This window comes from Falco cherrug, chromosome 1, assembly GCF_023634085.1.
Source record: "Falco cherrug isolate bFalChe1 chromosome 1, bFalChe1.pri, whole genome shotgun sequence".
NCBI lineage: Eukaryota > Metazoa > Chordata > Aves > Falconiformes > Falconidae > Falco > Falco cherrug.
In genome coordinates, this window is record NC_073697.1 from 17064040 (window position 1) to 17080781 (window position 16742).

Here is a 16742-nt window from a genome sequence, read left to right on the forward strand (position 1 = left end):
AGAAATCCTTTACAGTAACCAGACAGGTTTAATAGATTTTAATTCAACTGCTTTTATGGAAATTCACCTCTTTGCTTAGGAGCACTTCGACATGCCTACCTCCACCCCACCCCCTCCCCACCCGCGTCATCAAATTTTACTTGCTACATTCATTTTTCATCAGCAAAACAAAGCATTACTGAATCTGATATTTATACGAGCTTTTTTGACCCATTAAGAAGAAATCCACTGGGTGGTAAATCCTCTTTAGCTTTACAAAAAATGTGAAAGTAAACTAGACTGAATATTCTACCTGCAAAAGGAAGCCTCTTGTAGGCCATAACAGTTGTAGCAGAACTATATAGCTATCAGGAAAAACAATTGCAGCAAGCAGTCTACCCAGCTTGTACATAATTCAAAGAAACAAACAAAATCAAAATTCAAGTCACTCAAGGCAAACGTAGAAATAACACTACCTTTGTGTGGCTAGAGAATGATCTCTCACAGCCTGCCATTCTATAGAAGAGCAGGAGTATTCTTCTCTCAAAGTAAAAATGAGAGGCTTGAAAAACTCAATAAGTAATCATGTATTATGATCTCATGTATTATGATCACTCACTCTCACCTTCTGTTGTTGTTTTTTTTTAATCTATCAATTAAAACCTCTAGGTTTAACGCAGCTTGACTCTGAGCACACCTCACACCACACAACTTTCTGTGACTCCCAACTATATATTTTTACAGCATCTACACAGAAAAACAAAATCCTAAATTTTGTTTGGGTAGAGCAATTTTAAACTGACCATGTCCTGACAGTGCCTGAATTAACTCTCTTTCTGTGACAGGCAAATGAACTGCTTCACACAGAATTTGTTGAAGAGTGTGCCAATTACAAATCAAAAGGCAATTTCTACAAAAGCTCTTAAGCATCCATGTCACTAACCTCTACAGCATTCCTGGGATCAGGGCAAACAGCTTCAAAAGACCAGGGCCCATTCCTTTCAGAGGTCTCTCTTCAACACCAAAGCTGTTCTTTCACTAGGTAAAGTAAAAGGGAAAAAGGTTAGAATATAAATGTGACAATAAAATCACAAAGCTTTGCCATTTTGAAACGGAAGAGTAGTCAGTCCTATGACAACTGGACTTTCACAAACCATAGAAATCTTTTAAATAGCTCCTGAAAAATGAGCTATAGCAAACTAGAAATCGACACACAGCATTATGCTTAAACAAGCATTATCTTCCCAATTAAATGATACTCACTGAGAGCACATGAACTGCTAGAAGAGTTACTATGAAGTGCAAGTCCAGTAATTAATGAACTGACAGCCTGTGATCAGCAAGAGCACCCGTCTACGGAACTACATGATTTCTCATCATTGCAGCAGGGGAATAAGAACTAAACTGCATTGACTCCAACCCAGCCGAGCAACTGTGAAGCTACTGAATGCATCTAGCTTACTCTGGCCTCTCCCCTAGCTTTTCTGCTCCTTTTTTCAGAGTTTTAAAATGCTTACCTTCGATTGTGCAACTGGACACACACAAGCCAACAAGGGGCACTGAGTCTAAGCTCACTTCAGCATGACTCCATGAATCCATCACAAGATTCTCCAAAGCTAATCTAAGGCAGGTGGCAGAGGCAGCAAAACCACCACTATCCACTGTTGGACCTGGCAAACCAGGTACCCCGGTGAAATGCTGCACCTCAGTTAATTAGCCATGAGGTGGCAGACCATTATTTTACCTCTTATTCCCAGTCGGCCCCATTGGGCACTAGTAGTTCAGATGTTCCTGCGCTACAGTGCACTGCACAGCACAGGCATATCTGAAGCAACTGGGAAAACTTTGCAATACAATTCACATCATTGTTGTTTAATTATTTCATACATTAAAAAGAGTGAGAAATATTTTAGCGGGGGGAAATCAACACAGGTCAAAACTAGCACCACAGCATCAGGTACCTTAGAAAGGCTTTGTGGGAGACAGGGCATTAATCTGACAAACTTGCTCAGAGAGAGGTTGCAGGGCTTAGTAACAATAAAACATTTTGTTACAACATTGTATGCACTAAAAACTTCGATAACTTGCTGGGAAGTGCAAGAGTTCACTATTAATAGCTAAAGCAAGAAGTCCTCTTCTAACTCCATTTTCCCTGAACATAAAATCCTCTGCTACTCCTGGGACAGGGAAGTCAATTAAAGCACACCATTTGAGACCTGGGAATGTATTTCTTTGTAAAACTAAGGGCCCTTACTTGAGTGAAGCCTGCTTTTAGAAAGAACACTCCTATTTTAATCTAGGAAATTAGTAAAGGCGTCTGAGCAACAAACTAGAAAAATACACCAACATGCCCCCAGTAAACAGGACAACAGGATAGTGAGTCCAATTTCCAGAGGGACCCATCCACTCAGTGCACTTCATGTGCTCACCCCAATAGCATTCTCAACAGCATCTTCATTACTTCAGCTCACCTACCTCTCCTACCCACAGCCCACACAGCATCCGCTTACAATTATTTTCTCAGGACATTAGCTCCAGCAACATATCTGCAGTGGTCACCCTAAAACTATATAAACTCAGACAAGCAGATATCCTAGAATCCAGTCTCATGTGTTTCACTGCATCCATGCCCATGATTTATGTGGTATCTTAGACGCTGCTTTGCCAGTGTGAAAATCCAGGTTCACATGAGGCCTGGGCAACATACCGCAGGCCCACACTGCCACACAGTCACCCAGCCTAGAGAACCACCCTTACGGCACCCTCGCCGTACTCAATATGACGTGCTCGTGAAAAGCCTTTATCCTCTGCTTCTATCCACCTCATCTCCCCTCACTTATCTCAGCAACATGCAACTGTTGGTGGGGAAACATAAGGAGCCAGCAGCCAGTACCAGATATTGTATGTGTGCACAGGATGTGGAACAGTAGAAATTGGACCACAAAGCCCAGAAACTGGACCAGAAAACCCAGCAAAAAGTAGGGTGAGCACTTTTATTTTTACCTCCACAAAAGCAACAATGTTTCACTCTGTTAAGAACTTGATTACATCACAAACAACCTCTCAGGTTCAAAATGACAGATTTTTATTTTTAAATACAGACAATGCCAATCTCAGGTAAGGTCTCCAAATCAGATCAGACTGCAATTAAGCCAAACTTAATTAACGCTTACTATATTTGCAAAACTCAAATGACCAGTGACACTACAAGTACTCAAAGCCCACAAGCTTACTTGAACAGAAATCGACGGTTAGTACCAGCATCTCCTCCAGCTAAAATAGTAAAAAACACCATTGGGAACCCTGAAGACACCTTGCAATCCTTATTCATAGGCCTTATTTACTTGTCTAAGAGAAACTAGGTGCAGTAAAAAGTATGAATGAAGGGAGAACCAAGGAACCATGCCTCCAACCAGGTCTTTTGGGATCTGAACCATCTATAGTTTATCTATATTCCCATAGTACATTTGGAATGCCTTGTCTCTTTAAGTCTTGATTCCCTTACATATATCCTGCTTCCATATTTTAAGTTTGTTAGGGTCACAATGGCTTGAGAAATACTTCATAAAAAGCATCTGCACAGAATTGCTTTGATTTAGTCTCAAAACCAATTAACATGGGAGACAGGAGGTGCTGTTTAAACATAGTTAACAGAACTAAATAAATGCCTTCATTGGTGCCAAAAATAAACCACTCCCACTTTACTTAAATCAGCCAACCTACAGTATTGCCCAAGCTCAAATTTTCCCTATAGTCATCAGCTGAGCTACCAAAAGTGGCTGCAAAGCCAACAGCATGCTCCATTTATACTACAGCAAGGAGAAAATGGAAGTTTTCAACCTTGAATATCTCAAAATACCGACATCCTCCAAAGAAATATAACTAATTAACAAAATAGCTTCATTTTGAACCCACTGGTCACAAAAAGCAGAACTCTGGAAACACCCAAGAGAATTCAAGCAACACCAGTCTCCTCACATCCCCCATCCTAGTGAAGGCTCAGGAACATCCCAAGCAGAAATTGCAGCTAGTCTATGTCCTTCAACTATGCCACACTCAGACATAAACCCTGCTGCAAGTTGTGAGAAAGAACTCTTTCTGGTCAGTGCCAAGGGGCAGCATAGCTTCAAAACCTTCTACTTAATCGAGCCTCTGCTGTAAAGAAGAAACGCCGCTGGGAAATATACTGGTATGTTAAATGCTGAAAACAAAATCCTTTCTCTTCATGCTTGAGGAAAGGATTTATGTTTTCCAAACAATCAAAAATCACATTTACCTTTCTTAGAAGATTTCATACAGCATTCGCCCTCTCTCCATCTGAACTAGGTGCCTGACCCTCCACAGGGACAGTGGATCTCCTGGTGGCACACAGGCACAAAAGGGACTCCATGGCTGTGCTGCCCACAGGCTTCCTTACATATCTCTGTCCACTGAAAGGGTGCAGAAAGGAACGTAAGTTCACCCTGAATCAGACTGCACCTTTGTGCTGGTTTTGGCTGGGAAAGAGTTTTCCTCACAGTAGGGGGCTCTGCTTTGGATTTGTGCTGCAAATATTGTTCATGATCCGGGATGTTTTCGTTATTGTTGAGCAGTGCTTACACAGAGTCAAGGCCTTTTCTACTCCTCACACCATCCCACTAATGAGTAGGCTGGGGGTGCACAAGTAGTTGTGAGGAGATGCAGTTGGGACAGCAGATCCCAGGTGACCAAAGGGATCTATTCCATACCATACAACATCATGCTCAGCATATAAAGATGGGGGAAGAAGGAGGAAGGGGGGACATTCAGAGTGATGTTGTCTGTCTTCTCAAGTAGCCGTTAATGTATCATGGAGCCCTGTTTTCCTGGAGATGGCTGAACACCTGTCTGCCGGTGGGAAGCAATAAATGAATTCCTTGTTTTGCTTTGCTTGCACACGTGGCTTTGGCTTTACCTATTAACATGTCTTTATCTGAGGCCACGAGTTTTTTCACTTTTACCCTTTTGATTTTCTCTCCCCCATCCCACCAGGGGGGAGCAGTTGAGCAGCTGAGCGGCTGTGTGGTGCTTAGTTGCCACCTGCAGTTAAACCACCACCTTTCCAGACACACACTGAGAAGACATGTGGCACCTTGCTCTCTGGCTAATGGCTTTCCCATTTGCAGATCCCACACTATCCAAAGGCTGCTGAAACCCACAATGGAAGAGAAGCATAGCTAAGAACCAAACTACCCATCTCATATTAGGTGTTTTCGCATGAACATTTCAAAAGCATATCAAGTGGAAATTACCTCATGAAAAGTAAATGACAAGTAACAAATATAATAGAGTTGCCACGTTTCCACTTGCTGTGCAAAACAAGTACATTTTCCTGATTTCTCATCCACCAGAATCCACCTTCACTGATGTACATACAGGCAGTAGGTGATTCAGCAGATGCCAGCACAACTGAGAAGCCACACTGCCAGCTCCCAGCTCTGAGTCACTTCGTTTTCTTGACCCACCACTGAACTCTGGCAGTAGCCACATCTATTACTTTCCAGAAATCAAGTGTCATTCAGAAAACAAGTTTTAGTCACCAAGAACACTCCCACCCATGGCTTACATAAAACTCCCTGTTGTACTGACAGGCTTCCTTAGGTTCATAGAGTTAGAATATGTCATTAACCACTATTTTTTCAAAACATAATATTAGGGTGGCCAGCTTAAGCATAACCAATAAAAACACAAATGACGCTTCACAACAGTTACCATCAAGTTTAACAGACATTTTCTTTTTCAGACAGCTCCCAATGTATAGGCATTTCTTGAAGAGTTCACGTATGTAATTTGTATAATTACACAAGATCATAAAAATATTTTTCCATCAAATGAATAGAAGTTTTGAGGGTTTTTTAACTATGTAATACAATGGGTCATCATATATTTTATAACAAATGCACTTTTTTATTATAAACATCTTTCTGTTAAGATAAAGGATACAGTCAACTGAACTTTAACTACTGCTTATCCAAACATTCTTCTTCAGAATTGACGCTGATAAGTTTAAATCAATTTCTAATAATATGTATGTACGATTTCAATAATTTCTCTTATCTCCCATTACTACTTTGTCTTTGTCATTTAAAAAATGTGCTTGCTGTAACATAAAACATTTACACTCCTGCATCCCACTAGGTATTCCACCAGGAAGCTTTAATTAGGTCTGTATTTTAATTCTGACTGAACATCTCAGTACTTCGAGGCACTGTTTCAAGAGTTTAACAAATCAAGTAGAGTTTGATCATTACCCTTACCAGACATCCCACAAAAGTGCGGAATAACAAATCTCAGCAATCACAAACAGCTTGGTTCCTGCGAAGAAGCAAATTGATAAAATAACATCATAAAATGCAGGGGTTTGTACCTCTCATTTCTGAAAAAGAAATACAAATGCTGTGCAGACTTCCAGTTTAGCAGCACCCCCCTCATTTAAGATATTTTGCAAGTATTCCTCCATGGATAAACTACGTTTATCAAGTTTACACATACTGTACGGGTGCCATCATAATATAAGAAAATGAAAGCCCTAAAATACGTGAAGTCCTTCAGTCTACCACCTCAGGGGAGGTAGGGGATGGAGATCCATGCAGCAGCAAAGATGCAAAGATTATTAATGTGTTAGAAACCACAGAAGTGCCTGAGAACACTGCACATCAGAATTTGGGCTTCTCCCTGCAAAAGGGTGGTGGATCAATAGCCCAACTAAAGTGCATCTACACCAACTCCCAAAGCACGGTCAATGAACAGGAGGAGCTGGAAGCCACTGTGCAGCAGGAAAACTATGACATAGTTGCCATCATGGAAACATGGAAGGATGACTCACATAACTAGGGTGCTGCAACAGATGGCTATAAACTCTTCAGAAGGGACAGGCAAGGAAGGAGAGGTAGCAGGGTGGTTCTTTATAATAGGGAGTGTTTTGATTGTCTAGAGCTTAATGATAGTGATGACAGGGTTGAGTGTTTATTGGTAAAAATCAGAAGGAAGGCCAACAAGGCAGATATCACGGTGGGAGTCTGGTATAGACCACCCAACCAGGATGAAGAGGCAGATGAAATATTCTGTAAGCAACTGGGAGAAGTCTCAGAATTGCTAGCCCTTGTTCTTGCGTGGGACTTCAGCTTACCAGATGTCTGCTGGAAATACAGTGCAGCACAGAGGAAACAGCCTAGGAGGTTCCTGGAGTGTGTGGGACAACTTCCTGACACAGCTGGTGAGTGAGCCAACAAGGAAAGGCACCCTGCTGGACCTGTGGCTTGGGAACAGAGAAGGACTTGTGGGTGGTGTGATGGCTGGAGGCCATCTTGGGCGTAGTGATCATGAAATGATAGTTACCGATTTTCGGAGAAGTAAGGAGAGGGGGGGCAGCAGAACTGCTACCCTGGTCTTCCAGAGGGCAGACTTCAGCCTGTTTAGAAGACCAGTTAACAGAGTCCTTTGGGAGAAAGACCTGGAAAGGTAAAGGAGTCCAGGAAGACTGGGCATTCTTCAAGCAGGGAATCTTAAAGGTGCAGGAACAGGCCATCCCCATGTGTCAAAAGACAACCTGGTGGGGAAGAACACAGGCCTGGCTGAACAGAGAGCTTTTGCTGGAACTCAGGGGGAAAAAAGCAAAGAAGTTTATGACCTTTAGAAGAAGGGGCAGGCAACTCTGGAGGACGACAAGGATGTCATGAGGTTAGGCAGGGAGACAATTAGAAAGGCCAAAGCCCAGCTAGAACTTAGACTGGCTACTGCCAGACAACATAATTAAAATGTTTCTATACATACATCAGCAATAAAAAGAGGACTAAGGAAAATCCCCATCCTTTACTGGATGTGGGGAGAGACATATCGACAAAGGATGAAGAAAAGGCTGGGGTAATTACTGCCTTCTTTGCCTCAGCCTTTAATAGTAAGACCAGTTGTTCTCCAGGTACCCAGCCCCCTGAGCTGGAAGACAGGGAGGGGGAGCAGAATGAAGCCACCATAATCCAAGGGGAAATGGTCAGTGACCTGCTACACCACTTCAACACACACACAAGTCTATGGGGCAGGATGGGACCACCGAGGGTACTGAGGGAGCTGGGGAACCGCTCACTCAGCCATTTGCCATCATTTACCAGCAGACCTGGCGAAACAGGGAGGTTCCAGTAGAGCAGAGGTTACCAAATGTGATGTCCATCTACAGGAAGGGCCAGAAGGAGGGTCTGGGAAGCTACAGGCCTGTCAGCCTGACCTCAGTGCCAGGGATGATTATAGAGAAAATCACCCTCAGCGCCATCACACAGCATGTACAGGGCAACCAGGTGATCAGGCCCAAAGAGCAGGGTTTTATGAAAGGCAGGTCCTGCTTGATGAACCTGATCTTCTCCAGCAAGTGACCCACTTCGTGGATCAGGGAAAGGCTGTGGGTGCTGTCTACCTGGACTTCCGTAAAGCCTTTGACACCGTGTCCCACAGCATCTCCTGGGGAAACCGGCTGCTCACAGCCTGTACGTGTGCGCTCCGGGCTGGGTAAAAGGCTGGCTGGCTGGCCGAGCCCAAAGGGGGGTGGGGAATGGAGCCACATCCAGCTGGCGGCCGGGCACACGGGGTGTTCCCCAGGGCTCAGCGCTGGGGCCAGTCCTGGTTCGTGTGATCTGGGTCTGTGATCTGGGCGAGGGGATCGAGTGCACCCTCAGCGAGTCTGCAGCCAACACCCGGCTGGGCAGGGGTGCTGATCTGCTGGAGGGCAGGAGGCTCTGCAGAGGGGTCTGGGCAGGCTGGATCCACGGGCCCAGGCCACTTGGATGAGGTTCCACAAGGCCGAGTGCCGGGTCCTGCCCTGGGGTCACACCGGCCCCACGCAGCGCTCCAGGCCGGGGCAGAGCGGCTGGGAAGTGCCTGGGGGGAAAGGGCCTGGGGGTGCTGGTGGGCAGCCGGCTGGGCATGAGCCAGCACCGTGCCCAGGTGGCCAGGAGGGCCAGCAGCATCCCGGCTTGTGTCAGCAACAGCATGGCCAGCGGGACCAGGGCAGTGACCGTCCCCCTGCACTGGGCACGGGTGAGGCCGCCCCTGGAATCCTGTGTTCAGGTTTGGGCCCCTCGCTGCAGGAGGGACACTGAGGGGCTGGAGCGTGTCCAGAGACGGGCAGCGGGGCTGGGGAAGGGGCTGGGGCACAAGTGCTGTGAGGGGCGGCTGAGGGAGCCGGGGTGTTTAGCCTGGAGAAAAGGAGCCTGGGGGGGCTTATCGCTCTCTGCGACTGCCTGACAGGAGGCTGTAGGCAGGTCGGGGTCGGTCTCTTCTCCCAAGTAACAAGCAACAGGGCAAAAGGAAATGGCCTCAAGTTGTGCCAGGGGAGGTTTAGACTGGAGGTTAGTAAAAACTTATTCACTGAAAAGGCTGTCAAGCATGGGAACAGGCTGCCCAGGGAGGTGGTTGAGTCTCCATCCCTGGAGGTATTTAAAAGACGTGTAGATGTGGTGCTTAGGGACATGGTTTAGTGGTGGACTTGGCAGTGCTGGGTTAATGGCTGGACTTGATGAGCTTAAAGGTCTTTTCTGACCTAAAGAATTCTATGATTCTATGTATAGCATCAGGTTTCTTTTGTGATACACACACAGGTATTCAACAGAAACCTGTTCAGACCTAACCAGCCATTTTCCTATCTGTTTCCATGTTTTGCAAAATTACATGTTATATCAGAGAGAAGTGGAGGAAGACATTACATACAAATAAAATGCACATCAGTTGGAGCTAAACAAGGCATTGATGTTGAAGCCCAAAACAGTAGTTGCTAGGAATTACAGTAACTGAGTGCTAATACTTACTCCATGTCCTGCCTTCAACTGAAAGAAATCAAAGGGATCATAAACATTACATGACCCAAATCCGATTTCTGCCTTTTCTAGTAGAGATGTGTGCTTAGCACACATTCTCTGGATCACTGGTGCACTTGCAGATGCACTACAATGGATATGAAGCCAAAGCCCATCTTTAGCCAGATGAGGTGACAGGTCAGGACCATATACCAACAGGAGCACATATCTGAATTCACGTTGGCTACAACGATGAGCAGTAAGTTAGGTAACAATATATTTCTGCCGTACATAGAATCTGAGAAAGGAATACAGATGCTGGCAATACCTTGTCTAAGCACCTCCAGCTATTTTAACAGTAGGATCAGGTTAAAAGTGCCAGATGTTTCCCTCTGACAAAGAAAACACCTTTAGAGACCACAGAAGGGTCAGCCTCATTTAATCCCAAACAAACAAGCAAACACACACACACAAAAACCCACACCGAACAGGCTTCAGGTTCTGGCTCCCGCCAAGGCCCTCCTGCTTTACTGTTTCTTACTCACTACTTCTGCTAAATCGAGCTCTAGCATTGTAAACCTGAATGCAGGAAAGCTACCACATCTGTTTTCTTCAATAACAATTCACAAGTCCATCAACCTGGGTACTTTCTTCTCATCACAGGCTTCACTGGATTCTTTTGCTTTTTGTTTTTCAAATACAACCATTGCCATTCTTGTCGTACTTCCAAATTAACACGTATTTCCAAGCAAAGACTCCTTTAACGTCCTCATGCTCAAGAAAGATGAAGGAAGAAATGCATTAAGGCACATGCACCACCTTCTCATATATCATCTCCAGAGGTTCACAGTAGACGACAGCAAAAATGACACACAGGAGTCTACCTACACCCGTCACCACAGATGATGAAAATTATTTAACCAAACTATTACTCCATCCATCTTCAACTTAGAACAGAGTATGTTCATCCATAACGCTGTGTTCTTGCTGTCCCTAAGAGCAAATGCAAGACAACTTGGTAAGCAAGCAACACTAGAAAGATAATACAAGCCAAGGGCAGGGAAGAAACACCGCCAACACCTTACACACAACTTTCTGGAGGTGGAGGGGGAAGATCTTGTATGTGGTCATCTAAATTACAAATGCAGACACTAAGAAAGCATGATTCAGGACAGAAAATTCTGCGTAGATGATGTCCTGTCTCCAAGCTCCAGAAGTGCACATAAGAACAGATAAGCACCGTAAGCAGATGAAACGTCTACTTCTCATACATAATGACAGACACACTGTTTAAGCATGAAATCCCAATTACAACCACACTACAACAATGTGAATGCTTTAGTTTGTATTCCCAACAACTAATCATGTTTAGAGAGGAGGAAAAAAAGTAAAAAAAAAAAAAAGTAAAAAAAAAAAGAAAAACCAAAAGGAAGATATCCCACTGAGAGACAATGTCAATCTTCAAAACTTAGATGCCCTCAACCCAACAGCAAAGAGGCAGGCCTTCACGAATGGGGTCATTATGACAGATCATTACAGCTACCTTACTAGGTACAGCTCCTAAACATTGCTCCTTTCCACTGAAGTCATCCAAGAGGTAAAAGCAATCAAACTACAGCACCCTGACAGATGGTATCGCAGGCACCATGCACTCCTATGCCTTTCAGACAATAGTCCCTTCTTATCTGAAAAATTCTAGTCTTTAATGGTTCACATTTCAGCCGACGGTTTTCAACACAGCAAAGGGCTGAGAACATATGTATGTGAAGTGCCAACCAGGTACAACAAAAGACGACATCACCCTAGAGAAAGTGCTCAAGCTGCAGTGCATTCACATCTCCAGAAGCATCCTATACACAGAGAGGCAGAACACCAAGAAAGAACTTCAACAATTTGGCACTGGGTATAATTTAAAAGCAAGGAAAATTTAACACCAACAGCTCAAGCTTTTTTAAAGCAAGACAAGGAAAGTCAAGGAAATAAATCCAGTCTCATTTACTGCAAGCAAGCTCTGCTGGAGAGGCCAAGTCTTGCTTCAGTGTTACTGCAGTCATTTGGAAGAGTCAGGATGACTTAATGCAACCCGATTTCTATGCTACTGCAAAGAAGTAGTGCTCCATACACTGTGCATTTACGTTAAGTCAAGGCCAAAATTAGACTGAAAAAGGAACAAGAAAACTGCTGTATACGCTTGATGTTACTTCGCTCTTTAATTACTTCCTAATTAAATTTGCATGCTTTGATAGTATCTACTATTATAAGTTGATGCTCCAAATGGAAATAAATGGTAATTCCCCCTCCAAATGAACCGTCAAAACCATGTACATTTAAATAGATTAGTAAAATTTATTTCAAGTTGTCTTCAGAATATTTTCATCTACTGTACTCAATCCTCAATTTCCAAGTCTTTGCCAAGAATGCATTAATCCACAATCATCCATAAACAGCCGTATGCTCTTAACAGCAAAGAAATGCTGCTCTTGCAGAAATAAATAGCAATCCGTTCAGTGCTAAAGTCAAGATGCTTCCTACACAGATATGCTGAACTGACTTGCAGGTCACCTGTGACAATGTTTCATTAATTAAACTGCTTGATAAGGTGCATTATCTTTTTACACAGACATTTTTAAATTATGTAATTGGGTCTTGATGTTACACCACTATGATTCCTCTCATACAAATACTGGATGTCGTTTACAGGCCCAAAGTTTGCTCAGCACAGGGTCATCTTACATGAGGTTGCTCAGAGGTCCAGATGAATTCTGAGCATCTCCAAGGGTGGAAAGCCCATTAACTCTTTGAGAAACCAGCTCCACTGTCTGACTTCCTTCATGGTGTAAATTTTTATCCTAGCCGTAACTTGCCTTGTTGCTGCTTGTGTTCACTGCCTCTCATCTTATCCCTGTGGATCTCCAAGAGGGTAAGAACAGTCAAGCTTTCTACAGTGGTTATCTCTCCTAAAATAAAGATTAGTGATCATGTACATACTTTCTAAGTTGATCAAATATCAAAAGACAGGGCCCTTAATCAGATCAGACAAATACATATTCAAATAGTAAGTCTGTATTGTTTACACATGTTATTATTCTATTTATAAAAGAGTAAAATAAACCTTTATGAACACACATATCATTTTCCTTCATCAAATAGGAAACAAAAACTAGAATAACAGAGAGGGGTTCTCTGTTTATTTCAGGAAGCTAAGGCCTTGCTAGTCCTTTAGCTCTCCACAGGAATAAATAAAACCCTCTGGATACTGTGACAAACCCTGATTATCTAAGTTACTGGTATCTAAAATTCTGAAATCCAAAGGTCAGATACCTCACTGGAGGACAGATTCTCTGGCACATCTGTAAGAACAGATCAGCCACCTTGATGATATTTGAATGCTTGCAACACAATTTTAAGCACTACGTGCAATTGTCATGGTGGCAGTGGGACGGTTACTTGTTTCTTTTATGAAGAGAAGCATAAAGGTTATTCTAAATAATACACCCAAAAGTAAATGAAAGATTTTTTTGTCATTAGTCCACACACCAGCTTGCTTAATAGAGCTGCACTCACTGATCTTCTATTTCGTAATGTAATAAATATCACTATGCTATCCCTGTCATTAATTCCAAGCTCATAATCATTTTTATTTACTTTAATTAAACACAAAGTTACAACTTTCTAACAAGGACTGAAGGCTGACCTATATTAAGAGGTGCCACAGGCCACTGGCAAACCAAAGACAAAACCAGGCTTTTCACAGCACTGCATGGCAGAAGATGAGAGACAAGAGGCATACACTGATATAAGAGGTTCAGGCTGCATATAAAGAGGAGCCTTTTTCCCCCACCGAGGGCAGAGGCACACTGGAACAGGACCCAGAGAGGCTATGCTGTCTCCAGCCTTGGAGGTTTTCAAGACACAACAGGATCAAGCCCAGTGCGACTTGGTGCCATCTCACATCTGGTCCAGCTGTGAGCAGGAGACTGGACTACAGGCCTGCTGAGGTTTCTTCCAACCTGAAAGACCTTGAGAGGTTCTTTTCCCCACTGTCACATATATAGCAAGTCTTAATCCCAGTGCTGACTTACTGTTCTGCTTTCCCCAGTCTCTCAATAGTATGGATTCTTTTAACTCTCTTCAACAGCCTTCAGCTTCCTGCCTGTTCTACTGCTTTACAACTTCTGCTGTCTTACAACAGCAAAAGTAACCTTTCCACCAGTAGACATAATTTTCTCCCCAGGCATCTGCTTGGGAGCCAGATTAACAGTCACTGAGTCTGCAGTAAACAAAAACCAGGAAAAAAAGAACAGAAAGCAGACATACTACAGGACATGTTGGGCAGAGGACAGGCCCTCCCAAGCATACAGACCTTCTGACTAGCAGAATATTTTGTATTTGATCTCATCCGGCCCTAGAAGATGCAAGCAGGTTCCTCAAGACTCATTCCAGCTGCCATGTCCTGTCACACGAGTTCTGTGACAAGTTTTTCTCCAGCACCCTCAATGCTGGAGAATACCCACACTAACAACCCCTCCTTTACAATGATCACAGAGAACCGTGGCAGGGCAACATTTTGGTGGTCCTACCTAGAGTCAAGTTGAATCAACGGTACAGCCCAAAAGCAGCTGCCCTGCTGACCCACCTTTTACATTTGTGTGATGCTGTACTTCAGGTAAAATTTTCACGAGGGCAAGAGCTGACCTTGCATCTGGGAATCTGTGGTTTTTGTCCATCTGCGACACAGAGAGATCGCTCCACAGATAACGGAGAGGTAGATGTGCTTCCTAGCCAGCAACTCTTGCCTACATGCAACTCCTCAACACTGTCCTCATCCAAAAGCCTAGAAAAAGGCTTCACAATATGCAGAGCACCAAGCCATTTGCTCAGCGTGTGTTGCATGAAAAGAAAATTAGGGCAGCAGGCAAAACAGCCGCCACCCTCCAGGTAACTGGCCAGCTATGCTGCACACATTTCCCACCAGTCCTCCTGCCCTGGGCTAAGCACACTGCTTTCAGGCCATGAGCTGCACAGCCAGTGTCCAAGTGTTCCGAGGAACCAGAAGAAACACATCTACAGAGGTGGTTTCATTTCTGGGTTCCCAGCTAGATATTTCTGTTCTACAAGAAGTCTTTTCTGGTCAGCAACCTTGGACTCAAAGGCTTGAAGCGCATGTATTCCAAAAAATCGTTTCCTCCCTGCTACATTAAATGTTACTGTTCTCAGAAGGTCCCTGGGTCACATCTCTTTTGGCTAGAGAATTTTGTCTGCTCAGACAGTGTTAAGGCAATAAGCAGCCTGAGCATCAGAAGTACAGATCAGTATACATTTAAATGTTTAAGAATATCCTGAAGATTCTGTTCAACATTGCAACCAAACAAGTCGAAGGTGACTATACCTAAATCCTAATAATAAAAGGTTTATTTATTTGTTCTATCACACACTACACCAGGAATCTTAGCTCCCAGAGCCTGTTTCCAAGGCACATGTACAGCTACAAAACATTTCTGTAGGTCTTGTGGTGCTAGCCATCTCACTGTGATCTGCCAACCTTCACTTCTCAAAAGTGCTACAGAATTCCAATTCTCATGTCACCGATTAATCTTTTTACCCAGCTCCTCAAACTCCCATCTGTAACCAGTCATTTGTACTCTGTGAGTTTGCAAGGCTAGCATACCCTCAGCTCTCTCCAAGTCCAAGTCATTTCTAGCTTAACTGAAGTAACAAAGCATGTTAGAAAAGGAGCATTAAGTCAACAATTTCCACAAATGTCTATTTTACTGCACAGTTCACCAGCGCCTTATTCCAGTAGCTACCTGGAAACAAAGCAAATCACTGAACTACTACCACCATCCTGACAGGAGATACACCTTCCGAATAGTGTCCAAGATTATTTAGTATATTCCTGGGAGAGCTTGTTCTACAGACTGCCTGCAAAGTCCTCACAGCTTTGGGTTCCCCTTTCTTGGCAGCTACCAGGGATCTCATTTTTAATCAAACTTTTCCTGTCTTGACCAGCTTAATACAAGTGTTAGAAAAAAAAATTTAAAAAGTCCTAACACCATCAGACTAAAACAACACTGAATATCCCAGTAACTGTTTCAACCTGCAATGTGGAATCTAAGTGTCCAAAGTAAAATGTCATCTTTTAATTTAGCGACCCTTAAGTTGAACAGAAGACTAGCTCTTACAGACATTTTGGGGGGTTGGACAAAATCAAGCTAACTGATTTTTCTTTGTTCTTGAACCAAAGGGAAACTAAGGTACTGCAGATCAAGTCCTAAAAAGAAATGTGTCTAAATGGAGCCACTCTTAAAGTCATCTGCAAAAATTATGACCACATACTTTTCCTTTTCCAGAAGTAGCTCTCAGCACTTCAAAAATGCTAGTCCAAGTTTTGCGAAAGGACTTTACTCTGCAAATAGGAGAGCTCAATGGCATGCTCAGCTCACAGGCTTTAATTTGTTAAAGCATCACAGCTAAATTTTCATTGTCTGCATATTTAAAATATTTCCATACAGTGGATCTCCTGCTGTCAAATTCACATTCAAAAATCAAACCGACTTTCCTCAGTGTCTTCCCAGCAATCTCTTCATTCCTCAGCTGATTCATCTCTTCTTCCTTTCTTCTGAGATGTTAGATCCAAGAGAGCGTGCACAGGCCAACAAAGATATTTAATAACACACATTCCTGATCATTATTAACTTGAATTGAATTCAGACCACTAAATAATACCCACTTTTATTGTCCAATTAACAGTCTAACTTGATGTATTGCCTAGCAATCCTAAAAAGTTGAAAGCAAAAGAATGCAGAGAACAGATTTAGTTTTCAGTGTTTTCTTCCTGTCCAAGCATGTATTCCACACAAACAGAAGTTGTCCTGCCAAGATTTCAGACATGAAGTCTTCACACACAAAAAAATGGATGAATTAAAGCCTTTCCCTTTGAAGTGCAAGATCTGTAAAAATCAG

General features: G+C 43.3%; 1 protein-coding gene across 5 annotated transcripts in view; it reads right to left on the reverse strand.

Moving 5' to 3' along the window:
* Positions 1-16742, reverse strand: part of WDFY3 (WD repeat and FYVE domain containing 3) — a 185216-nt gene that overhangs the window by 143918 nt on the left and 24556 nt on the right. For 4 of the 5 annotated variants that reach the window (XM_055722701.1, XM_055722682.1, XM_055722709.1 and 1 more), the window contains exon 2: positions 923-1017. The exons of the other annotated variant lie outside the window; for it this stretch is intronic. The gene's annotated coding sequence lies outside the window, so the exon portion shown is untranslated. The remainder of the gene's footprint in view (positions 1-922; positions 1018-16742) is intronic. 5 annotated transcript variants of the gene reach the window in all.